Source organism: Erythrolamprus reginae, chromosome 3, assembly GCF_031021105.1.
Source record: "Erythrolamprus reginae isolate rEryReg1 chromosome 3, rEryReg1.hap1, whole genome shotgun sequence".
Lineage (NCBI taxonomy): Eukaryota > Metazoa > Chordata > Lepidosauria > Squamata > Dipsadidae > Erythrolamprus > Erythrolamprus reginae.
The window spans coordinates 55,860,049-55,887,501 of NC_091952.1; the positions used below are offsets into that span (position 1 = coordinate 55,860,049).

The window sequence follows — 27,453 nt, forward strand, 5'->3', positions numbered from 1 at the left end:
ATTCCACGAGAAATTTGAGTTTAGAAGCAAGGTATTGTTCACAAGAGGAACATTATGTTTGGAACACACTCTAGAATTGCTCTATGAGGGAGTTGTGTAGTTTCTAGACGGGATGTAAAATAAATGCATGAATAAACTACTTTTGAACCAGTGTTTGTGCCACCTGTGGCACCCAATGTTCCTTTTTCAGGTTATTGTTAGGAGATTAAAATGAATATTGCCATGAATGTCATCTTGAATGCCAAAGATAAAGAGAGGATGTACGGAGAGGGGCGGCATACAAATCCAATAAATAATAATAAATAATAATAATAATGTACGTAGAAAAGAACAGTATCTGAATCTAAAAAGGTCTATCTATGCAGTTGGCCTTGCTACAGAGCAAGGGAAATGAAGATATTCTTATCTCCTTTTCTTTGTGAGATCCAGGATAGGCTTTGATTATGATATGGCTCAGTGCGGTCCAGTGCACAGCTCTGGTAGTGGCCCACCTATTGCATAATTTGGGCACCACCATAATTTTTCCTTATTTTTGGTGATTTTTTTTTTGCTCTCTTCTGCATGCTCTCTGAGCATGCACAGAAGGAAAATTGTCCCTCTGCTCATGCACAGAAGGAAAACAGTCCCTCTGATGCGTGCATGCACAAGCGTAGTGAGCATGCATGTGCATGAACATTGCGATGCAGACTCAGTGTATTGGTAGGATGGTAAGTGGAACCCACCCCTGATATGGCTATCGCAAGATTAAAAGAACATTGAAATAAGAAGGAATATTCTGAAACATTTGCTTGACAATTCTCATTTTCATTAGCTTTTTAGTTGAATATTAGAAATTAGTAAGAAAAGGGTGATGTGAACTGTATGCACTCCAGAAAAAAAGCATGTTAGGAAAGATGCTTAATTTGTATGACTTGCTTCTCCTCCAGATGGATTTGCCTACCCAAACTCAGTATAGACATTTTGCTTGGCAAATTGATGGGATTATTTTAAGGAATGTCGTAAATGTTTAATCTTCCTTGGGGAAGGTTTATTTCCTAATGTACTTGGCTAGACCCAGTGGCTTTTAGCTGATTTGTTCTATTTTATTAAAGAAAATGATTTATGTAAATATATAATTTATATAAATGCAAGCCAGCTTAGGTGAAACAGTCAAACTATTTGTTAATTCTCTAAAATAGTATTTGTTAATTCTCTAAAATACAGGAGGAAAAAAATTGTTTATGAAGCTGGCATCACTGCAAAAAAAAAAAAATTACTCTTTTTAGGACAGCCCATATAGCAGAAGGAATTACTGGCATGAACCACGGCATTTCAGGATTTCCATGTAAGATCAAGCACCTTGAATTTTCTCTGGAAACCTGTGGGAAGCCAAAGTAACTTAGCTAGAATTTAAGGACATCCCCACATACAAAATGCTAAAATAGTCTAAATACTTTAAATTTTACGGTAAATAATTAATTTATACTTAGAATATGAATCCTTCGTCACTTGTAGTTTACATTGGCAATAAAATGTCCTGGCAAATTTGGCGTTCTACTTTGATTACATAACCCTAATCTGTCTCCTCTCTATCTCACAATTTAAACAGTCTTGTGCAATACTTTTATCCTTTACAAAATGATTGGTTTTTTTTCCTGATAACCAATATGGAACAATGGTATGTAAAGTTTCTTTCAGTCCTCCCCTTCTCAAAGAAATGTACAGTGATGCCTTGTCTTACAAACTTAATTGGTTCCGGGATGAGGTTCTTAAGGTGAAACGTTTGTAAGACGAAACAATGTTTCCCATAGGAATTAATGGAAAAGTGATTAATGTGTGCAAGCCCAAAATTCTCCCCTTTTGCCAGTCGAAGTGCTCGTTTTTGCACTGCTGGGATGAGGCTCCCCTCCATGGGAAACCCCACCTCTGGACTTCTGTGTTTTTGCGATGCTGCAGGGGAATCCCAGCAGCAGAATCCCAGCATTCCAAAAACGAGCGCTTCGCTGGCAACGGAAGTTTGGAGGTGGGGTTTCCCAGTGAAGGGAGCATCAGTGAAATCGCAGCATTGCAAAAACACCGAAGTCCTCGAATCCCCACCTCCGTACCTCTGCGTTTTTGCGATGCTACGATTTCACTGAGGCTCCCCTCACTGGGAAACCCCACCTCTGGACTTCCGTTGCCAGCGAAGCACACATTTTTGCACTGTGGATTCCCCTTCTGGGATTCCCCTGCAGCATCGCAAAAACATGGAAGTCCGGAGGTGGAGTTTCCCATGGAGGGGAGCCTCAGAGGAATCCCAGCAGTGCAAAAACGGGCGCTTTGCTGGCAACAGAAGTCTGGAGGCAGGACATCCCAGCGGCGGCGGTGGGTTTGTAAGGTGAAAATAGTTTGTAAGAAGAGGCAAAAAAATCTTAAACCCTGGGTTTGTATCTCGAAAACTTTGTATGACGAGGCGTTTGTAAGACGAGGTATCACTGTAGTTATATAATCTTGATTGGTTATTGATAGATTTCTGAGTGAGAAATAGAAAACATTGGTTACTTACCAGCCAATTGGAATGGGAATGCTCAAAATATTTGCCCCTTTTTACTTGTTGCAGTGAAGCTAATACATTCCAATAGCAAGCCAGAATATCAAGGAGATTATAAATACTCTAGCAAAAGCTGTATTGATACACAAGTGGCTGGTTATGTTAAGCATGAGGAAATGATTTTATAGACTCATTTGGTTGATGAAAAACTGGGTAGTTGAAGAGTAGAATTGCCAAATAATCATAGCTGGACCCTCCTAACATCAGGATGTCTCGAGCAATAACAATGAAATGTGCACTTGTTATTTGTAACTAAGACTCGTACTGTATAAACAACAAATACCGTGGTTACTGTTGGAAATGAAAAGGAGTCATTCCCTGCGGTGAGCTGTTAGCATGCAATGACTTTCCATGTGCATATTCATTGCCACACAGTTTGCTCTTCAGAAGTGCCAACAGGATAATTTCCTGATGGAGGAAATGGCAGCCACCCAGTGAGATGAGTATCTGAATTCATAGAACAGCTACCTTCTTCATTCTGTTTCCACTAATTTCCACAATTATTATTCATGTCCTGGGAGGAATAGCCAAACAGGCCATTAAAGCAGAAGTGCCGGGAACTAGGGTGAAGACCTTAATGAAGACATTATTCTCTTCCTTTCCTGCATGCCCATTCTTTTGAGTTAGCACCAGTCCTTCCTTGTTATTGGCTTGGTGTTGCTGGTGGCTTCACTTAATTGCCGTTCCCTGAATTTCAGACCAGTTTTTGGGGAAGGATCATAATTAAATGAACTGGAAAAGGCAAATCCCTGTTTAGGTCAACAGGTATTATGTGGGATTGAGCGATGACACCTTCCCTGCTTCTCTGATTTACACTGGTCCAGAATTCCCCAGCCAGTGATTGCTGGCTGGGGATTTCTGGGAGTTGAAGTCCAGATATCTTCAAGTTGCCAAAGTTGGGAAACACTGGCCTACAGCCCCACAAGCTAATCATTGTAAAATGCTGGAAGTCAGAACTACACTGTCTGCGTCACGTAAGTTAGATTGCTGGTGTCAACAATGGTTAAAAATGTATTTTCTGTCCTAGTGTTTAATATAACTGCTCCAAACTTGACTGTAAAAAATATGACTTCAGTAACCGAGTTGTCGAAGCATGGAACTCATTACCGGACTCCATAGTGTCATCCCCAAACCCCCAACACTTTACCCTTAGATTATCTACAGTTGACCTATCCAGATTCCTAAGAGGTCAGTAAGGGGCGAGTACAAGTGCACTAGAGTGCCTTCCGTCCCCTGTCCTATTGCTCTCCTATATCTCCTATACCTTTCTTCTATTCCTATATCTCTTCTTTCATTGATATGTTCTATTACTATATCTTACTTTCTATTATTTCTTAGATATATTTTACTATGAGTATCTCCTCTATAACCTTCATCATGCATTTTACTATGTGTATATAGATATACAGTGATCCCTCGATTATCGCGAGGGTTCCGTTCCAAGACCCCTCGTGATAATCGATTTTTCGCAATGTAGGGTTGCGGAAGTAAAAACACCATCTGCGCATGCGCGCCCTTTTTTCCATGGCCGCGCATGCGCAGATGGTGGAGTTTGCGTGGGCGGCGGGGAAACCCCGATCTTCGTCTGCTCGCTGCTGCTGCGGCCGCCCAGCAGCTGATCTGCTCGGCAGCGCAGCAGCAGCGAGCAGACGAAGATCGGGGTTTCCCCGCCGCCCACACAAAGGGGAAGACCCAGGGAAGGTTCCTTCGGCTGCCCAGCAGCTGATCTGCTCGGCGGCAGCAGCGAGGAGCCGAATCGGGCTTTCCCCTTTGCGTGGGCGGCGGGGAAACCCCGATCTTCGTCTGCTCGCTGCTGCTGCGGCTGCCCAGCAGCTGATCTGCTCGGCAGCGCAGCAGCAGCGAGCAGACGAAGATCGGGGTTTCCCCACCACCCACGCAAAGGGGAAACCCCGGCTCCTCGCTGATGCCCCCGCTCGCCCGCCCGCCGCCCGCCGCCTGCCAGCAAGAGAGAGAAGGAAAAAAAGAGATGAGAGAGGGAGGAAGAGAGTGTGAGAGAGGAAGAAGCAAGATAGAGAAAGAGAGAGAGAAAGAAAGATGAGAAAGGAAGGAAGAGAGTGACGTCATCGGGTGGGAAAAATCGCGATATAGCGTTTCGCAAAGATCGAGATCGCGAAAATCGAGGGATCACTGTATACCCACTAAAACCATCATTGTGTATTGGAATAAATAAATAAATAAATAAATAAATAAATAAATAAATAAATAAATAAATAAATAAATAAATAAATAAATAAATAAATAAATAAATAAATAAATAAATAAATAAATAAATAAATAAATAAATAAATAAACAAACAAACAAACAAACAAACAAACAAACAAACAAATAAATAAATAAATAAATAAATAAATAAATAAATAAATGCTATGCCTACAGCAGTTTCCCAACCTTGGCAACTTGAATATATTTGGACTTCAACTCCCAGAATTCCCCAGAAGTCCAGATATCTTCAAGTTGCCAAGGTTGGGAAACACTGGTCTACAGCCCCACAAGCTAATCATTGTAAAATGCTGGAAGTCAGAACTACACTGTCTGCATCACATAAGTTAGATTGCTGATGTCAACAATGGTTAAAAATGTATTTTCTGTCCTTGTGTTTAATATAAGATTCAGCTGCTTTTCCACTCAACTTCCACAATGAAAAATATGGGTGTCTGTGTGTGTTTTTAAGCAAAGAAAAACGTCCTTAAAAGTAGGCTTTTATAACAAAGTGAGGAACGCAGCTGGTGGCTGTCACTGCTTCCTCATAGATAAGAGTAAAGGCAGTTGAAAAGTAAACAGCCACCATATTCTATAAAGATTTGTTGCTTTTTCCCATTATTTCATTTTAGCTTTTAATTCTTTCTTGGAATAAAACAGTGACTTCTTGGCACATCAGGAAGCTAACTTACTGTAAGTGTCTCATTAAACAGGATGGAATAAGTAATCTCTTCTTTTACTTTTTTCTGAATGTGTTCTCTGATGATAGTGAGGATTCAAAGTACAAAATGACCTAATATCTATTAGCCTGCAATATAGATATCAGTAGTGTCTACTGCGCTCTTGATCAGGGAAAAATGCATTCCCTTAGTTTGGAGTCATCTCTATTTTCATTTTCTCAGGAATGACAGACTGTGTAAACTTCTAGAGCAGTATTTCCCAACCTTGGCAACTTGAAGATACTTGGACTTCAACTCCCAGAATTCCCCAGCCAGCGAATGCTGGCTGGGGTATTCTGGGAGTTGAAGTCCAGATATCTTCAGGTTGCCAAGGTTGGGAAACACTGTTCTAGAGCATCTCTGTACTGAAGTGAAAACATCGCTTGCACATACATATTGGTTACTAAGAGCACCAGGTTCCCCACACAACCACTCAATGTTTCACCTACTAGATTGCTTATATATTATGTAAGAGTAATCCAATCTATGCTAAATGAATCCGGGGGGAAAGCAAGTAAAGGAAAATGTGGGGGAAAAAACCTTCCCAGAACTTTATCAGTTGCCTTATTTCTACTTGAAAATCTCCTTATCTTGGCTAATGCAGAGATCGGATGTCATCGTAGGAGTAGCTTTTCTGCAGAATGTAAGTGCTTGACAAAAATGCTTATAAAAAAAGAAAGAAAATAGGAGTGGGATGGGGGGGGGGAGAGAGCAAAAGTTGGTTCTTCCATTGTCCATTAAATTGTTACCTGAATGTAAGTGACATACAGGAATTTATATAGTATAAATTTAGTATATTTAGTATATAGTATGTTTATATGCTACACACACACTCACACACACACACACACACACACACACACACACACACACACACAGAGACACAAACACGAAAATAAAAACATACAACATCAGCCAGTCATTCTTATTTTCTTGTTGCTGCATTTTAAAACCAAGTAAAACAATCAATGTAGAATTAATCTTACTAAAATGATTAAAGAGTCACTTGGTATAAGGGGAACTACTTGAATATAGGTTTAAAATGTGACTTAGATAAGTCAGACATTTAAAATCTTAAAAATACAGATTTTAATAAAGGAACTATCCAGCAGAGATCTGTCACCAGTATTTAATTTGTTTGGATTACTTATTTATATCCCATTGATTTAGACCAATATGCTTCAAGCTGAGTGAGAATTCTAGGGAGATGCAGTCTCAATAGATCTTGAAAATATATACTGCCTAGAGTCCTTCTATGAGGGAAATGGGTGGTTTCTAAATCTGATTTATTGATACATAAATTAATAAATCAACAAAATGCCAAGTTGGGAAAAGTTGACCAGCCCCCTGAATATAGGAAACAATTCTCCAGGACACAATCAAGAGGCTACAATTTCTCCCAAGCCATTGCAGGACTGTACTCGAGATTAATTTTAACAATGATATCACAGGAAGTTGAAATGGCAGATTAGTTTAACAGTTTTTCCATTTTGGCATCTTTTAAAAAAAGTTAGGAATGGAAATTAGCAAGTTCTGGGATGCAACCTATTCCAATTTCCATGGTTAAAAACCCAAACACCATAACACCACACAATTTCAGGGTACTGTTTCACATTTAAGAGACTTTTTCAGATAGTGTCTTAAATGTGACATTTCAAAAGGTTGATTCTTTCTATTTCCTTTTTTTTGGGGGGGGGATGATCATTTGGGAGCATAATTACAAGAATTAATCTTGTAATTATTATTCAAGTTAAGGTTTGTTCATTCCTGCAACAGGGGTTGATATTTTCTGCACAAATTAACCCATTGGCTCCATCATCGAAATGCAGTAATGATCTCACATCATAATTAAGAAGCAAATGTATATAACCATGCCATAGCTTACAAATGTATCATCATCTTACAAAAACATACTAAAATCTAGAATGTCTTGTTTCTTCTAGAACTCTGTTGCTCTGAAGGTGGAACCAAATCTAATGTTATACATTCAAAACATGTTCATTACAATTAAGTAAATGGTTTAAAAGAAAGATGTAGTTTGCCATCTCTAACTCACACTTTAGGAGCTAAATATAACTGTGACCTTCTCTGGATTGTACTTTAGCATGTTTACCTTATGTTTATGTGTAACATGCTCAATCTTAATTTTGTCTTTTACCCTTTATAATTTGCAGTTCGACTCACAATATATTATTTAAACTAGTAGACAAATATGTATTATATTATTGAAAGCCCAACTGCATAAATATAGAAGCACATGACATCATCAGAGTTTTCATCATCATAAACAAAACTAAACAAACTCAAAATAGATTAGCAGCTCTCTTGTAACTATGAATTTTATGGGAAAACTCTAAATGAAAGTATTTACATTTTATATGCAGTTGTTTATTCATAACATAGTCAGTTACATATTGCCTCAAAGATGACATTCATTAAAATAGAACTGCATATTTTCCTTTGCTTACATCTATGTACACGTGCACATTTACAGTGACAATTGGTTGCATTACAATCCAGTTCAGACATGGAGAGAAGATTCTGACTTGGTGATTTGTATGCTTCGAGAATGAAACATGAGTGGCAATTTCAAAGCCCTTGATTTAAAACGTTTTCAAAATAGAGGGCTGTCCTCTGGCTACCCTTCAGTTAAAAGACTCCTGTGTAACATAAACATTTGGACATGTGATTTATTCACCCTAAGGGTGAGCTACAGTTGAAAGAATGTAAGAAGAACAAGGCTTGCTCAGCCCGTGCATCCAGATAGTCCAGCTGTCAAGAGTAAGAAAAATGAGGACAGCCAGACAGTTCAATTGTGCATAAAGATTTATTGCAAGCTTAAGCGCTCTACAAGAATCTGAACCACTAAAGGTTAAAGCAATTTGGTGCTTGATAAGAAATTGATGGTGGGCTGGACTTAGATCTCTTGTGGGTGTGATGACATGTTTGTCCTCTCCCTTAGGCTCAGCATTTTGGATAGGACATATTTACCCAGATGCATTTTGAAAGCTCAGGTACACATGCAGAAAGAATGAAACCATATAATAACAACAACAACAATAACAATAATAATAATAACAACAACAACAACAAAACAACAACAGCAACAACAACAATAATAATAATAATCCAGACATCCTGATTGGGGAGAAAAAGAAAGTATGGATCATCGACATTGCAATCCCAGGAGACAGCAGAATTGAGGAGAAGCAGCTAGAGAAATTAGTGAAATACGAAGATCTAAAAATCGAGCTGCAACGACTCTGGCATAAGCCAGTGAAAGTGATCCCAGTGGTACTTGGCACCCTGGGTGCAGTGCCAAAGGATCTCAGTGGACATTTAAAAACCATAGGAATTGACAAAATCTCCATCTGTCAATTGCAAAAGGCAGCTTTACTGGGATCGGCAAACATAATTCCCCGCTACATCATGCAGTCCTAGGTGCTTGGGAAGTGCCTGACTGGTGATGAAATATGAAATCCAGCATAGTGATCTCGTTTGTTGTGTTGTATTGACATAATAATAATAATAATAATAATAATAATAATAATAACAACAACAACAACAACAACAACAACAACAACAGGCAGAAAACCCTACACTACTTCAGACAGATGGTTATCCAACATCTTCTTTAAAACTTCCAGTGTTGAGGCATTCACAACTTTTGGAGGCAAGCTGTTCCACTGATTAATTGTTCTAACTTTAAGGAAATTTATCCTTAGTTCTCAATTGCTTCTCTCCTTGTTCAGCTTCCACCCATTGCTTCTTGTTCTACCCTCAGGTGCTTTGGAGAATAGGTTGACTCCTTCTTCTTTGTGGCAACCACTGAGATATTTTAAACTAGTATGCTCTAACATCTGGTATTCAAGACATAGGATACAGCCATCAAGCCTACTAGATATTGACAGTCCAATTCTATCTAAATTAGTGTCCATCATCGAATCCCTGTTGAATGTTTTCTCTGGTAAAGTAATGTCGTTTTGATATTTTTCAGGAATGTGAAAAACTCCAGAGAAGGGAGCCAGAATGAAAAGCTCTTAAGATTTTGCTGGAAAAAAAATCAATGTTTTTATAGCACTTTGAGATTTTCACACATTTTTTTCCTCTGCTTACTACAGCTCAGATATTTTATTAGGGTGCATGCTGAGGCAGAGAACAGAAAGGTTTTATGGTATAACTCAGTGATAGTGAACCTATGGCACGGGTCCCACAGGTGTCACGCGGAGCCATATCTGCTGGCACATGAGCCGTTGCCCTAGCTCAGCTCCAGCATGCATGTATGTGTTGGCCAGCTGATTTTTGGCTCTCACAGAGGCTCTGGGAGGGTATTTTTGGCTTCCAGAGAGCCTCCAGGGGAATGGGGAGGGTATTTTTATTTTCCCCCAGCTCCAGTGAAGCCTTTGGAGTCTGGGAAGGGCAAAACACAAGCCTATTGGGCCCACCAGAAGTTGGAAAATAGGCTATTTCCAGCCTCCGTAGGGCATTTGGGGAGTAAGGGAAGCTGTTTTTGCCCTCCCCAGGAATTGAATTATGGGTGTGGTTACTCATGGATGCATGCACATGCTCTCTCGGCACCCAAGGAAAAAAAAGGTTTGCCATCACTGATATAACTAGTAAGTAGATCTTCACACACAGCTATTTTTGTGCTAAGATTAGTGTCCACGGCCAAGATTTTCTATTGGAAACAGCAGGAATCAAAGTGAGGCAGATGTCAACAAACTTAGAAAGGGGAAAGACAAAAGATACAGAATCTCGTCATGGAAGAAGTCAGTCAGTTACTTAAGAGTCCCAGGAATGTATTGCATCAGCTTAGTCAAAATGTTATAAAAGGAGCCAAGCTTTCTGCTAATGCAATATGACAGCAGTCCCATGGTGCTTTATTTCTCCCTTCTGTATATCCTCATTTCTTCTTAGACAAACAATTTTGCAATTTGTGGGTGTGTATTTAAACTAACAACTGGAATGGGAAATAGATTGTTCTTTTAATGCTGCAACAACCCAACAGGGAGCTCCCATTCCATTTTATGAGAAAAAAGTAGACTTCTAGAAAAATACCTGCAATAATGGGAAAATCTTAGCATGGCCATGGTTACCGACCACAAGCAAAAGCATGAGCCCAGGATCAATATATTTAGTCTTGTTGATTTCCTTTCATTCTTTTCAAATAACTTTATTAAGATTTTAAACACGAAAGAAATACTGGTAATAGTTAAAGAAAAGAACAATGTAAAGGAATAAAAGAAAGATAAAATCAAACATGCGTTTAAAAAAAGAACTCAAAGGCATAGATCCTATATTATTATGTCCATGTTGGGGACGTATATATTTAGTTCTTTTAGCATCAATTTCTTTGTATTGGTTCTGAGGGCATCTCAGAGGTGGTTGCATTGTCTAGGACTGGCACACCAATTATGTCATTACATGCCAATTTCTTGTTGATTGGCAACTGAATCAGTTTACTTCTGGATCAGCTGAGATGCCAAGGAAGCTCCTCTAAAGAACATAGGAATAAGTTCTTTCTCCACTAAAGGGATCTCTTGCTTTCTTTCCAGTCCCAGTTATTCTTTGTCATGCCTACTAAGGACAATGTTGGCTTCACATCTCCTCTTTAGTCATTCAGGTAAAGCTTCAGGGATGAAACAGGCAAGGCTCCATTGGTTCATCTCTTCTTTTTTTGGAAGAGATCAGAAACTGTCTGGATTTAGCAATATCCTAAGGTAATATCCCAATGCAGACTATGAGGAGAATGCTGAGTCTTTCTGAGTTAATTGAGTATGCAGAAACCTTATTGGGGAAGAGATATATAAATATGTAAGAGCTCCTTGCTTGCTTGCTGGTGATTTTCCTGTTGTTAAATTCCCTGTTGCTGTTGCTATTCTCTGTTGGTTCCTGCGAGTTGATGTAATTGAGATAGTTATAATAATAGTAATATATTAGTAGTGACTTATGTATAGTAAGGTAGAATACAGATAGTAGTGTAAATAAGAAGTAAATATATTTTTGCAAGAAACGCTGCTGCTGTGTTTCATTGAAGACTTCAGCTTCATATCTACTGGTCTGTGGTGGGCTGGGTTTGGTAAGCTTTAGAAGGTGCAGCTCTGAAAGAAACCAGGGGTGGGCTGCTACCGGAACGGTCGGGATCGACGATCCGGTAGCAGAAATGGTGATGCATGCACAATTGAGAGTCTCCAACATGCCCCCTTGTGAGATTTGGCTTTTGTGCATGCACATCAAGCAAAAATATCATGTGAGGATGCTCACACATGTGAGATTTTGGCAATTTGGGGGCTGTTTTTGCTTCTGCGCCTGTGCGGAAGCAAAGAAATTGGCGAAAATCACAGAAATCTCACATGTGTGAATGTCCTCACTGAGATTTCGCTTCTGTAGTGGAAATTGTAAAAGAGAATATGATAAGCTGGGGAATCAATTTTGGCTACACAATTGAACTAGAAAAATGGGAAAAATTATGGATTAACAATTGGCAGATGACAAGATCGACCGCATTCAAGGAAAACCAATTAAAAATGTTCTACAGGTGGCACCTATCACCAGAAAGACTTGCAAAAATGTTCCCAAAAACCTCTCCAATATGTTGGAAGTGTAAAAAAGAAAGAGGCACGTTCTACCACCAATGGTGGACATGCACACAGGCAAAAAAGTTTTGGAATAAAATAACAAATTGGTTAAAAGACATAGCAAATGAAGAAATCGAGAAAAAAAACTAGAATTATATTTATTGGGTATTTTTAATTAAAAAATAGAAAAAGAAGTAAGATACCTAGTTATTCATATACTAACAGCTGCCAGAATAGTATATGCCCAACAGTGGAAAACAGATAAAATACCGGAAGAAAACATAATAATTAAAAAAATACTAGACTGTGCAGAGATGGACAGGCTATCCAAAAGATTAGAGGGAAAAGAAGAATCAGATTACTATAAAACATGGGCAAAATTTTATGATTGGCTAAAAGAAATAAATAAATAAAAATTTATGCAAAGCAACACGTCAAATAAAAGCATTCAAAAATTAATATTATGTAAAAGAAGTGTAATTCTCTGATCAAATATTAAAAAAAAGTGGGGAAACTTTCATTTCCCAAATGTTGTATATATATATGTTTTTATGTATGTTATTTTCCTTTTTCTTGTATGTCACATTTGTAAAATAAAAAAAAATATTTTAAAAAAAGAGATTTCGCTTCTGTGTTCATGTGCAGAAGCAGAATCTCATGCCAGCCATGCGTGCCTGTGCCAGATGCATGCCCGCGCCCACCACTGGGAGAATACCAGAAGCGGGCGGCAGGTGGCCCCTCACTGACAGAAAACTGTAGACATCATAACCATATTAATAATTTTATTTCATTCCATTTTATGTGTAAGGTTCTTGTGCTTATAGAGCCTGCAACAGTTAAGAGCAAGACAATCATTTTTTCTTTGTTCTCAGCACTGTACTACTGGTAACTCTTTAGAAATATGTTCAAGTTATTTTTGAAGGATTTTGAAGGATAGTAAATGGTGATGGAATGGAGTTGCTTCAAATATCACACTATGCCATATATCCAAACTAGGACAAAAGTTCTAAATATATAGGTTTCTTTTGCTTCAATGAAATTGGTATATATGATCAGTCATGAGCAATGTCAAGCTACATTTTATTATTTCAATTATCAATTACAAATGTACATTCTACCTTTCCAACTTAAATGAGATAGACAGCATAATTTAGGACAAGTGTTCCCTCTAATTTTTTTGGGGGGTGGGCGGAAAAGTATAGTGTCTGAGCGGCAGTCCCTTCGGGACTGGGTGGCACAGAAATAATAAATAAACAAACAAACAAATAAATAAACAAACAAACAAACAAACAAACAAATAAAAAACCCACCCTGTTTTGCCTCAGAGAATTTCAAAATAAAATACTGTACTGTGTGTCTATAACAGTGAGCTCATAATAGGGCAACTCTATCAATATCAAAATGCCACTTAAATAGTTGAGCTAGTTTCAAACTAGATTTTGATTTTCTTTCTCTCTTCCTTACTCCCATTCTTTTTCTTTTTCTTTTTCTTCCTCTCTTTTTTCTATCTGTTTCTCTCTCTTCCTCTCTTCCTCTCTCTCTCCTTCCCTCTCACTCTTTCCCTCTCGGCTTCTGGGCAGGTTTGGAAAACTCTGAGTTGATGATGATTTTTAAGTGAGCGATTGCTCACTGCTCAGCTTAGAGGGAACTGTGGCACAAGTGTTTAATAACTAGAAATAACAAAGAAAACATGGGATTTATGAAGCTTCTTGGATGAAAAGCAAAACATTTTATTCTTTCTTAGAAAAAACAGTCCAGTTGCCTTTAAAAAAAAATACACTTGAAACAACAATAATCTGGATGACTGAGAACTTCCACAAAAGTTCAGGAGATAGCATAAGCAGACCATCTAGCGTCAGAAGACATAACTTAGCTGCCCTGAATCCCTAGGGAGTTGGGTGGCATAGAAATTTAATAAAATAAATAAAATAAATAAACTTTGTTGGAATAAAAATGTGGCAATCTGGCATTTAAACTGCATGAAGAAAAAAGTCAACATGTTGTCTTGGAGCAGGAAATTCCATTGCCTGAATGTCATGGATACAGTCTTCTTTTGCCTTTTGGCTAGGTCAAATAGATTCTCTCCAGAAGAGCGGAATTGTGATCTCCAGAAGGCCAGGATTTTCAAAAGAAGATCATTTATAAAATCTGGACCTTGTAGAAACACAGAAGATATGACTATTATCTGAAAATGGATTTAAAAGAAATGTAGTGATTAACCCTTGTTTTAACAGTCCCTGGCTGCTGTTAGCCCCAATATTTTCATGTGATATTTGATCTACCTTCCAGGTGTTAAGATTGCACCATGAGTTGTGATAAAGGCTAAATCCAGGGTTATTGGAGAAATTCAGGATTTCTTTTCATTTGCTTGAGAGAAGCAAACAGCTCTAAACCATTCTGTCCTAATTCAAACTCTTCATGAAATTCCAATCTTGATTCATCTGTCTAGAGTTTAGATGTCTTCAAAGCCACTCGAAAAAGAGGAGCAATTAAAAGCATTTGGCACTTGCTCACTCTAATATAGCAACTTCAGATCGTGCAGAATGCAGCTGCGAGAACAATCATGGGCTTCCCTAAATATACCCATGTCACACCAACACTCCGCAGTCTGCATTGGTTGCCGATCAGTTTCCGGTCACAATTCAAAGTGTTGGTTATGACCTATAAAGCCCTTCATGGCACCGGGCCAGGTTATCTCCGGGACCGCCTTCTGCTGCACGAATCCCAGCGACCAATTAGGTCCCACAGAGTTGGCCTTCTCCGGGTCCCGTCAACTAAACAATGTCGTTTGGCGGGACCCAGGGGAAGAGCCTTCTCTGTGACGGCCCCGGCCCTCTGGAACCAACTCCCCCCAGAGATTAGAATTGCCCCCACCCTTCTTGCCTTTCGCAAGCTTCTTAAAACCCACCTCTGTCATCAGGCATGGGGGAATTAAGATATTCTTTCCCCCTAGGCTTCCACAATTTATGTATGGTACGTTCGTATGTATGATTGGTTTTAAAATAAGGGTTTTTAGCTTCTTTAGTATTGGATTGTCGCATGTTGTTTTTACTACTGTTGTTAGCCGCCCCGAGTCTACGGAGAGGGGCGGCATACAAATCCAATAAAATGAAATGAAATGAATAGCATTTAGACCTATATACCGCTTTTAGCATTTAGACCTATATACCGCCCTCTCAGACTGACATCTGCCTACAAATTTGCACTCTATCCAAGAGCAGTCTTTGTTATCCATTATAAATTGTTCTCCATGATAAGGAATCTTGTCTGATGACTTGAACATTTTGTTCAAAAGATGACATTTGTTATTAAACTCCAGCTACCTAGTAAATGCATTTTCTAATTGCAAATCTATTATCCTTTATATTTAGGAAGCTATAATGAGAAATTGTTGGGTTTCAGCAATTGTGCCTTCTATTATCACTGGAGTTATCTGAAAACATATCATGTGTCAGGAATATTTAGTGAAACTCATTTTATCCCGCATATATTTTTAGACTTCAATAAACTCAAAAGGTAATTGAATTCAGATTAAGCTATTTAGCTAAATAAATTATAGTGTTGTATGCCATGCCCCCTGCTGTATTCTATTTAGCTGATACTTATGAATATTGAAATACAATCTTCTCTGCATAATACAAACACTAATTTAAAAATCCATTAAAATATCTTTGTTTATAACTTCTTGTCTTCTGCATTTGCTTAATTTCATGTAGACAGTTTTGTCAGGTCACATCTTATTTCATCCATCATATGAAAAAAAATATCAAGTTGAAAAAACACTTTGCTTGATATAAATCTTAAGGAAGCAAGATCGTGGCTATTCAGTACTTTTAGTCTATGTTTATATGCAGTGCAGGAGCGATATGTTTTTTAAATTTTAGATAAAAAGGCTTCAATTGTTGGATTTTTCTGACAGTTTCTGCAAGTATTCCAGGGCAAGTAACATCCAGTGATTTTTCTCTCTCTAGATGCCTTCATATTTTTTAGAAAATAGCTCGGCTTCTTATCATGCTCCTTTCTGATATATATCAAAGTGAGAAGTCCAGCTAAATTTATAACCAGAGTAAGACTGTACAGATAATGCAAAAATAGAGGTTAATCTAAAGTCATATTCATAATGGCACATAATTGGAAGGCAGAAAGGCAGAACTGAGATAAACTGAAGGTCATGAGTAACTAGGGAAGAACAGTAAATGACAGATTGTCCCCAGTTTACTGTGGGGGGAAAATACTAAGTAGGAACTTAAGTAGGTCAAAGGGGGAAAAATTTCCTGTTTTCAACTTTTAAATTGATGAACTTTACATTTAATGTCCCCAAAATCCTTTCAAATCAGTTCAAATACATTTCTAGAAATTTTCAATATTTTTCTTAAAATGACAGAAAAATTATTGGAAACATTGTGGTATCAGCTCTTCCATGCCCGTACTTTCTGAATAAATTAATTCTAGCAAGATACAGTATTGGATGGTGTCTTTCAAACCTGCTGTGAAGCACAATGTTTTCAAAGAAAAATCAAGGAAGTCCAGTTGTCCTACCTTTGGGACAACTATGATCTGGATGATGGAGAATTTCCATAGACATTTCTCCATTTGGTCCTTATCCACCCACCAGTTTAGTTTCTTCAGTATTCAGCAAGTCTTCATGGTGTAGTAGAGTCAATATGTGTTTTTCAGTATCCTTCAGATAGTGCTCTTTTTTCTTCTTCAACTATCTGGTGTACTTACAATATTCAACAGCTCCCAAGCTCTTTTATAAATAGAGTCTGTCAATATCATTGCATGGATGAAGGGCATGATTCATTATTATTTTTCTGCTCTTCCTATCTAAAGTTTCTATTACTTCTACTTCATTCTAGGTTTATTTCAACGCACTATATCAACTCTATATACAATATAATGACTGGAACTGCACAAGTGTAAATCCCCTAGATGGTATTCACCATTGTCCAGCAATTGTGTCTTTCTTTCTTTCTTTCTTTCTTTCTTTCTTTCTTTCTTTCTTTCTTTCTTTCATTCATTCATTCATTCATTCATTCATTTATTTATTTATTGTTAGAGCTGAAAGGGACCATGAAGGCCATCATGTTCAACCACTTGCCCAAGCAGGAACCCTATAGCACACCAGTCAAGTGGCAGTTCAATCTTCTCTTAAAAATCTCTTTAAAATGTCCAGAGCATGCAATTTAGGAGACTTGTGGATTCTCATAAGGGGAGTGGCAGATGCTTGCTTCATTTAGAAAGACTCCATGGTCCAATTTGTGGCATTATTCATAAGGAGTGTTGCTAATATTGTGGAGTATAAGATACTATGTTACATAGGTAGATGTGAGTATTGTATAGAGACCTGTATATTTGATGGCTCTTATGGATCTTAATTCCCCAATATTGGATATATTTTATTTTATTTATTTATTTTATTTATTTGCCAATCAAGTATGGGATAGTAGTTTATATAAACATATAAACATAACATAGAAAGTAATGATAAAAAAGACAATAGATAATAGATAGATGATAGATAGATAGATAGATAGATAGATAGATAGATAGATAGATAGATAGATAAAAATAGATAAAATAGACAATAGATAAAAAAGGACAGTAGGACAGGAATGGTAGGTACAATGGTGCACTTATGCAGACTCCTTACAGACCTCTTAGAAAAGGGGAGAGGTCAACTGTAGACAATCTAAGTTTGAAATACTGTAGAAGCTATGGCATCCAACTATTTTGTCCCATATCACAAGATTCGACAAGATAAAATTTGGGGCCAACCTTAAACCAATGTCATACGATTGAATGAAATCCAAACCATTCACAAACCATTCAGTCAATATTTCCAATGTCTTAAGAGGTCTAGCATAATCTAGAATTTCTAAGTTAATTATTTTCTATTTACTCCTTTTCACCACATATTTCTAAAGCAATGTGGATTTCAGTACAGACACTTGATAACATTGTTATCAAAACATATTAGTGTGAAGAAAAATCCTAATTTCAAAACCATCAGGAATTTCACATGCCCAGTAGGAGAACACCAGGAATACAAGAAAGTAACCTTACTGAACTCATTATATCCTGACTAGGTAATACACTTTCCCCTTTTTTAAGCAATGCATGCTATCATTTGCCAAATACACATTTGTGTTTGAGTATTACCAGTGTTAGGACATGAGCATTGTTTTGTCTAGCTAAGATTATAAGCTGGTTGTTGTGACAGCTTTTGGACACAAAACAACCCATCTGTTTGCTTCACATATGTCTAAATGATAAATGCAATGTCTATTAGCAGTTAAATGCTTTGAGCTTTGTGGCCTGAGTAATATTCTTTCCTTTCTGTGATCATAAGGCGTGCTATGTTTTTGTATGCTGAAACATCTCCTGCTAAATGGGTGTTAGACATTGCAGAAAGCCTGATAGAAGCATATTTTAAGCATAGGCCTAGAATATGCCTCAAACGAATATGAAGAAATCACCAGCTGGAGTCATTCCATGAATAAGAGATCTTTAAATCTTACATGTATATTTTGTGGTCCCATAGTAGAAGGAAGAGTGAAGTATTAATATACTTACAGAAATGATCTATCAACATTTAATCAGGGTTTTTTTGCAGCAGGAGTCATCCTGCCAGCGTTGCAAATAGCATCCAAAATCAAATCAGAGTCCCAAGCAAAGTATTCCTCAAAGTTCAAATTTATTAACAGAGTCATGTTGATACATCTGTGAGAAACCCGAATTTAAAGCTACAAGGGTTTCTCCACCCAGTTTAAAGTTCATTCCCTTGTTCCCACGCCTACAAGTTCATCATGTTGACCAATTGTCTTCTGTCAATATGTCCGTTACTCCCATCAGCTTCCAGGCAGGTACTGAACAAAAATGACCTTGACAATCTAGAAGGAATTTGTTATGGCTACATCTCTACATTCTTCATGCAACAGCCTCTCCCAAGTTCCCACAGCAAAATACATTCTAAAGAATAAAGTGTGGCAGGCCAAAGCCTCCAGGTCAATGATGGCTTCGGCCTGACACATCCTCCAGTAGAGAAGAAAGGAAAAACTCGAATGCTTAGCAAATCAAACTCAAAATTGGGAGATGTAACACAATTCTTTCTTGATGTCGTTCATATAATTCTTTCTTGATGTCGTTCATATACAGAATCATATTAGGTCTACCAGAACTGGGCAGCAGAAAGCCAAACACTCAGTAAAGAAATCTGGCACTCTTAACCTGGCATACTCTTTAATTAGAACATATGTAACAAGCAGAGAACAAGAGCAAATGATGGAACACAGAAGAATAGACATCACGGTCTTTGTATGGAGTTGTTGTTTTTCCTGCTGTCACACTTGTTTTCTTTGGCTCTAGCTTTTCCATGTGAACCTTTTGTACTGAATGCAAGATTAGATGAGAAATAAAGAACTCTGAATTATGCACTGAGTTCAGAGACAGAAACATGAGAAATTAAAGCTCTTCCTGTCACAAAATGAAAGCATTGGTGCATACAGTATATTCAGGTTAGTTTTTTGTTCTTTTTGTTAGCCAAACTAAATGCTGCTGTTCTTCTTAGAGATTCTTTTTTAACTTTAAAGGGCATTTCCTAGGCTGGTTTTAGTTTCCTTGCATTTTCCTCACAGCTGGGATTATAAATCTCAATTATTTGTTTGAATGGAATGGAATGTTCTCGGTTATCAGAGCCTTTCCTGATCATTTGATGTTTTTGAAAATGCTATTTTAAATGACAGGCTTGCACTAGTTTGACTTAGGCAGCCACAATATAATGTTTGAGCCCTGGGTGATGGAAAGGACTGGAAGCTTATCACCAGAGTTGTTAGCCACATTCATCATCTGTATGCTCGAGGTGAAAAGGTGAAAAATACATTTATGAAGAAAATGCAATTACATTCATTCACAGGCTTGGAGGAAATCTCTAGTAAAAGGCAGGTATGTTCCTTTCCCAAGAATGTAGAGAATTGCAAAATTGATAAGGGATGCTGCAAGAATGCAAACAGAGTTTTCCAAGTTTGAAGATAGAAATAGCAAATTAAAATAAGCTAATACATAGAAAAAAGATTGATAGTGACTAAATTCAAAATTCTGAAAACCTTTAATGGAACGTACACCATCTTCAATCCAATCAGACCTTAGTTCAAGTGTAGATCAGAAAAAAATATTGAAAAACCGCGGCCACCATACGCCTCATAATGTCTAAGTAAAGAAATTTAGAACTGTCAGAAACAGTTCAAGGGGGGTTTGGGTGAAGGAAGAGTCAGAAGGTAAAAACCATTTAGACAGAACGTTTAAAATTTACTTTTTGGTATTGATATATTAAGCCTGCTTTGTTGAATTGATAGAGTTTACTTTTACTGAACAATTATATGAGTTAAGTATAATAATTGTATACCTAATATTATATGTCGATACAATGATGTAAACCATGATGTACCTGATCTTCCTTCTTTTTAATTTGTAATATAATAAAAACTATTTATATTTAAAAAAATAGCATAGTTGGTAAAGTCAGTTTGCCTTTTCCATAAAATGAGGAAAGGAAGGACAGATAAAGACATCGATGGGAACAATGGAACCAGGGGTGGGGATGGTGCTTAATTATTTCTATCTCTTTTTCCATCTAGCTGGGTCAGTTAGAGACACACTTTCTAAATTTTGACTTTCTAACACAAAATATCAGGGATTACAAAAGTCTGAACTCACCTCTGCTTTTATGGATTATGAAGGATAAATACATTTATGTGCTACATTTGATCCCCATATCAGGATTAAGAATAATTTCCAGTAAAAATGACACTACATCAAATTTTCATTTGGTGATGAATATTCTGTTTAGTCACTTGCCTACTTATAAATGACAGCAACTGTACTAAAATTTTAGAGGTTAATGGTTCTTCAGCACCTGAGATTTAGTCAATATTTAAGAACATCTAATATGATGGTGACATGCAGCAGCTATCACTATGCGACATGAAAAGGAAAGGAAATAAAATGAACATAGAGTGGTAGACAATCTTGGATGAATTCAGGTGGCACAGAATTCCATCCTCAGAGACTGGTGAGAAGAACTGATGGGCACCATGAGATGGCATGTAGAAACTTGACTGGGCAGGGGTTAGGAGGGTATTAAATGTAGGGTAATAAATTGGAGGACATGAGGAGTGTGTAGGATGAACACAGCATGATAGTATCTAACTGGATAATATATGGAAAGTATGTATAAATGTGCTTCTGTCTGTTAAATGGAGAATGCTAAATAGTGGGGAGTGGCAAAGACTTACCCTTTTTGTTTTGGAACTGTGAAAAAGAAAAAATATTTTTGGAGGAATCCTCAAAGAGGGTATAATGTTGAAATAATGTTGTTAGTTTGGAAATCAGACATCACTTTTTCTAATGCTGGCAAGATTGGCAAAAATGTATATAAACATGAAGCCAGACTGCTGGAAATGCAAAAGTAAGAAAGGAATGTTTTATTACATATGGTGGCAATGTCCTAAGGCAAAAAATTATTGGGAACAGGTAAGGAAAAGGCTGCAAGAAATAATAGGAGAACAAATATAATTTAAACCAGAACTATTTTTATTAGGAATAATTATAAAAAACAAAGAAACATCTCCAATACATTATTTAACAAATAGTAACTGCAGCAAATATTGTATACGCTCAGTATTGGAAACTTGAAAATGCACCAAGTGATGAAAATATTATACATAAGATATTGGAATGTGCAGAGATATACAGGCTTACATTGGAAATGAAAGGCAAAGCAAAAATGGAATTTTATGTGGCGTGGAATAAGCTGTATGATTGGTTAGAACAGAGAAATAAAGATGTATTGAAATAAATGTAAATAATCATATAAAATATATGACACAGTACTGTTAAAAATGTTTATTGATATGTAAACTGGAAAAATTAAAAATTAAAATTAAAAAGAAAAGACATCACCTTTCCTTCATTCTTAGAATCTAGGGCAAATTGTTTATCTTTTACCCTCTGTAATGTTTATTTTTAAAAATATATCTGGGTATTTTTGTATTAACTAACATTGCTAACATTCAAAGGAAAGGCCATCACATCTTAAAATGAATTACTGGAGTGAAATTAGCTTTAAGAATTCTGTAAAAGCAAGGACATCATGATAGGGTAGGAAAACTAATGATTGTATATCATTCTTCTTAAGATCACGTAAACAAATTATTTGATATGACTCTCAGCTATGAAAAAAAGAAGTAGGGAAAATGCAGTTGTCATTAAAAATAATGCCCTTTTGCATCTAAGACTTTGTGGAATCCAGGAAACAAAACTATAGACAAGATTTGTGATGGTCCTACCATATTGATGGAATTTGACATATATCAGCAAAATTGCTCAGATTTGCTGTCAAAAATGGTTCAGATATGTTGAAATCATGGGAGAAAGGTAGATAATACATGACTTCATCTTACTCTGCACCTTTTCATGGCACTAAAAAAAATCAGCTCCAGAAATATATTTTCTGTTGATTTATTTGGAGGAAATACATATTTAAAAGAACAGCAACATTTCTTTGATAGAGAAGAAGGTATCACATATTTCAATTCCCATTAATGACACTCTAGCAGTATAAATATATCACATACAGGTAGAGGCATCTGGCTTTATATTGCTCAGATATATAATTCACTAGAATTAATTTTAGAGTAATTAAAATTTGCACCCAAGGGAGCATATAGCAAAACAAACTGTCTCCAGAGGACAACTGGGAACTTAAACAATAACTAATGGTTCCTTGTTCAGCATCCTTATGATCTTGTTGTTTTAATTAGTCAAACAACAATATCCCAACTGCAAAATTCATGTGGCTCCAGTTGGACACCTAGATGAAGTAGTTGACATAGTTAAGTCTGTGAAGGAGAGAAGGGACCATCTTAGTTTTGCTGCAATAATTCCACCTCCCCATCCACGTCTTGCTTTAGATTGTGTATTACCTTACCTGTACCCCTATCAGCTTTGTACCCCTCCATCACTGAGTACTGTGGATGACGTTACTTTGAAGAGGAGGCAGCCATCCCCACACATAGGCAGGATGATGAAACCTGCCTGGAACAGCGATCCCATGGAGAACTAAACCTACTAAGCACCCTGGCAACTGCTATTGGGATGGCAGGGTTCTTTCTTCTAAATGCATGGAATAGCATGTGCCATGAGTCCTTCACTTTTTGGAAGAAATCTCTACTGGCAGTAGGCCATTTTAGTCACAGCTTTGCTTCTTGGTGACTAAATCAGTGAGTAAGCTGAGAAATTCAGTTCACAGATTCCTGTGAGCACTTTGGCCATATCTGGATGTTTAGAGCAGAATGAAATGTAACCACCAACATGAAATTCCATCATGATATCCATACATATGAATAATCCCCAAGGAATGGGATTTGGATATGCAGTCAAAGTATGCGCTATAATCATTCAAGTGGTGTCATTCTGCCTTCAGACTCTCTTTCCTTAGCACAAAAACCTGCCAAACACTGACATTCTCTGGCTACTGGCTATTGCTAAGTTTACTTTCTCTCTGTCTTTCTTTCACAAAAGTTCACAAACTTTTTTCCAAAAGGCAAAGAGCTCGTGGCACATCATATTCCATGCATTTACAAGAAAGAACTCTGCAATCACAACAGAAGTTGCCAGTGTGTTTCTGCTTAGTCCTCCATGGGATCATTGTTATAGGCATGTATCCTGCCATTGTCATAGTAGGCAATGATAAGACATAGAACTGGGACCCCTAAGAGGCATTGCCCTTACTGCTTTATTGATGGCGCAATTTCCACTACACATACTGTATACTCTTCCAAGGGGATTGTTTGGTATTCCCATATAAGTCTTTCTCTTTCAAGATCAACTTTTCTTCACCTGCAATATGCTTTTGCCATGTATGTCATTGTGTTTTTGTTGATAATGGGTGATGAATACATTGCTTCTGGAATTGGGTCAGGATGAGGAGAAAGCTCATCCTGACCAAATGGGAACTTTCGAGAACTTTTTGAAAAAGCAAGCAAGCTTTTCAAGGCAGTGAAATGAGATAGATATTTGTGCCAAGATCCTGAGGCAGGTGGATTGGAATATGTAATGGGAAGAATTAAAATTAGGAAGATAAATAAAGCATATTGAGTCCTGACAGGAAATAACCTACATAACTTGTCTAACTGTGATAATAGGACTTGGTCCTTTGGTTTCCAAAGAGCAATGAACCAAAACGGTTGGGCCACGCAGAGGTCTACTCTCCATGTAGTATTCTGATAAGTACAGATGTGCCAAGCTATGGATTAATATCCCTGCCCTCCCTTTATCAAATGTCCTCCTTTTCAGCTTGTGCTGGTGCATCATGGTCCAAGTTCATTAAAAAAGCCCTATCAGTATTTTTGAAATATTTTCTATAGAAAACATGAGATTTTCCACCCAGTAGGGAATTCAGACCACTTTTTAATTATTAGCAGGAATGTTTGAGTTTTGGAGTTGGAGGCATGAACTAAAAAGCCATTTCCCTTAATGTGGGTTTGTTATTTTGTAAAGTTTGCCCTAAGGGCCTCAGAGACAGTTTATGTTTTTATATGTATTCTAGACCTGCAAACTACCATCATTACCCCTTCCAACTTCTGTTTCTCATTTCCTGCTTTCCATGATCACATCTCTTGCAATGTGTTTCACTAGGAACAGATATAACAAACAATTTGGTTTCAGAAAAATGCAACTCCTATACTGCAAAAACATGGCGTTCACAGCTCAATCAAGGTAAATCAATAGACATAATTTACATAGACTTTTGTAAAGCCTTTGATTCAGTAGTACATGACAAACTACTTCGGAAACTAAAATCTTATGGCATCTCTGGTCCGCTTCATGATTGGATAACTGTGTTCTTGTCTAATAGGCAACAAAATATTAAAATAGGGATTGCCCTATCAAATCCTGCATTTGTCAACAGTAGTGTCCCTCAAGGGAGCATCTTAGGACCAACACTATTCATTCTTTACATAAATGACTTTTGTGCTCAAATTATAAGCAACTGCATTCTCTTTGCTGATGGTGTTAAACTATTTAACACCACTGGCAATACTTCTAGCCTTCAAAAAGACCTTGACCGTGTATGTCAATGGTCTGATAGCTGGCCAGTTCCAATCTCAACCAACAAATGCTCTGTCTTACACATCGGTCAAAAGAATCCGAACACAAAATATAAACTTGGAAGACACAACTTTGTGGATGACCCTCACTCTATTAAGGACCCTGGAGTACTCATATCTAATGACCTAAGTGCCAGAGCCCGTTGTAATAACATTATTAAAAAGGTACTAAGAGTTGTTAACCTAATCCTCTGTAGCTTTTTCTCTGGCAATATTACATTGCTAATCAGAGCATACAAAACATTTCCCAGACCTATCCTTGAATACAGCTCATCTGTCTGGAACCTGAAGTGCATATTGGACATTAATACAATTGAGAGAGCCAAGAAATATTTCACAAGAAGAATCCTCCACTCCTCTACTCACAACAAAATATCTTATTCTACCAGACTTGAAATTTTGAGCTTAGAAAACCTAGAACTATGTCCCCTTCAATCTGATCTAAATGTAGTTGATAAAATCATCTGCCACAATGTTCTACCTGTCAATGAATACTTCAGCTTCAACTGCAACAACACATAAGCACACAACAGATTCAAACTCAATGTAAACTTCTCGAAACTTGACTGCAGAAAATACGATTTCAGCAACAGAGTGATCAATGCCTGGAATGCACAACCTTACTCTGTGGTTTCTTCCCCAAACCCCAAAAACTTTAACCTTAGACTGTTTACAGTTGACCTCACCCCATTCCTAAGAGGTCTGTAAGGGGCATGCATAAGTGCACCATTGTGCCTACTGTCCCTGCCCTACTGTCCTATTGTCCAAATTTATCTATACCTACTTTGCTTTTGTTTGTTTATACCTGTTATCTTGTACATGTATAAATAAATAAATAAATAAATAAATAAATAAATAAATAATGAATAAACAAAATAATGAATGAATGAATGAATGAATGAATGAATGAACACTGTCAGACTTTATACTAAATCTGCACTTCTATTCTACTAGTTTTTCTCATCATTCCTTTCACCCATTTCCTCCCATGTTGACTGTATGACTGTAACTTGTTGCTTATATCCTAATATTTTTATTATTATTGCTTCTTCATTGCTTATTGACCCCTATGACAATCATTAAGTGTTGTACCACATGATTCTTGACAAATGTATATTTTATTTTATGTATGCTGAGAGCATATGCACCAAGACAAATTCCTTGTGTGTCCAATCACACTTGGCCAATAAAGAATTCTATTCTATTCTATTCTATTCTATTCTATTCTATTCTATGAATGAATGAATGAATGAATGAATAAATAAATAAATAAATAAATAGTCATGAGTCAAGAGCTACCTGTATTTGTTCTTCTTCCCAGACATTTGCTTGGAGCATAGGATATAAAAGGGAGGATGCCTGCAAGGAAAACATATTGTCTTCCTGGGGATAAAGGCTAGACATCCATTCAGAGAGAAAAGTCCATACTAATGAGGACAAAAGAGACCAAAGCAGAGAGATAGACAGCGACTTGAGCTTCCTCCATCATCTGTGAAGTATGAATAGGATCAGGGAAGCAAGAGATGTGATAATGGAAAACAGGAAATGAGAAACAGAAGTTGTTGTGAATATTTGTCCCATTTTATGACCTTTCTTGCCACAGTTGTTAACTGAACCACTACAGTTTTTAATTTAGTAACAGGTGAATCTGACTTCTTCATTGATTTTGCTTGTCAGAAAGTCACAAAAGATGATCTAGGACTTTGTAACCATCTTAAATATAAGTCAAGACTCTGAATTTTGATCATCTGGTTCTAGGAATGCTGCAACACTTGTAAGTTTGAAAAACAGTCATAAGTCACTTTTTTCAATGCTGTTGTAACTACAGTCAGTAAACAAAGTACAGTATTGTAAGTCGAGGACTACCTGTATCTAAGGCATGGCAGAATGCAATGTGATGAATGATGTGGGAATGCTGTTCTAGGGTCATGTTGTACGTTGTATGTGCTGATCCAAGAGGGTTCATTGGTAGTGTGTCCCTATCCCTGTTAATTCTCTGCAATTTTTGGAAGTATGTGACTAGCATTTTTGTTGACTCTATTCCTCATGGCCCATGAGGGTCTATTAGACAAGACATGGGTGTATTTTTTTCCTCAATTGGTTTTGTATATTCCAAAATTTCTGTCCCATTCCAGTTGGATCACACTTAAAGTTGTAACAGGTGGCTGACTCCTAAGTTCAAACACATTCCATTGCA

General features: G+C 37.2%; 1 protein-coding gene across 1 annotated transcript in view; it reads left to right on the forward strand.

Annotated features, from left to right (window-relative positions):
• The window catches only part of PRELP (proline and arginine rich end leucine rich repeat protein), a 46,849-nt gene that overhangs the window by 6,824 nt on the left and 12,572 nt on the right, over window positions 1-27,453 (forward strand). The gene's annotated exons all lie outside the window — the stretch shown is intronic.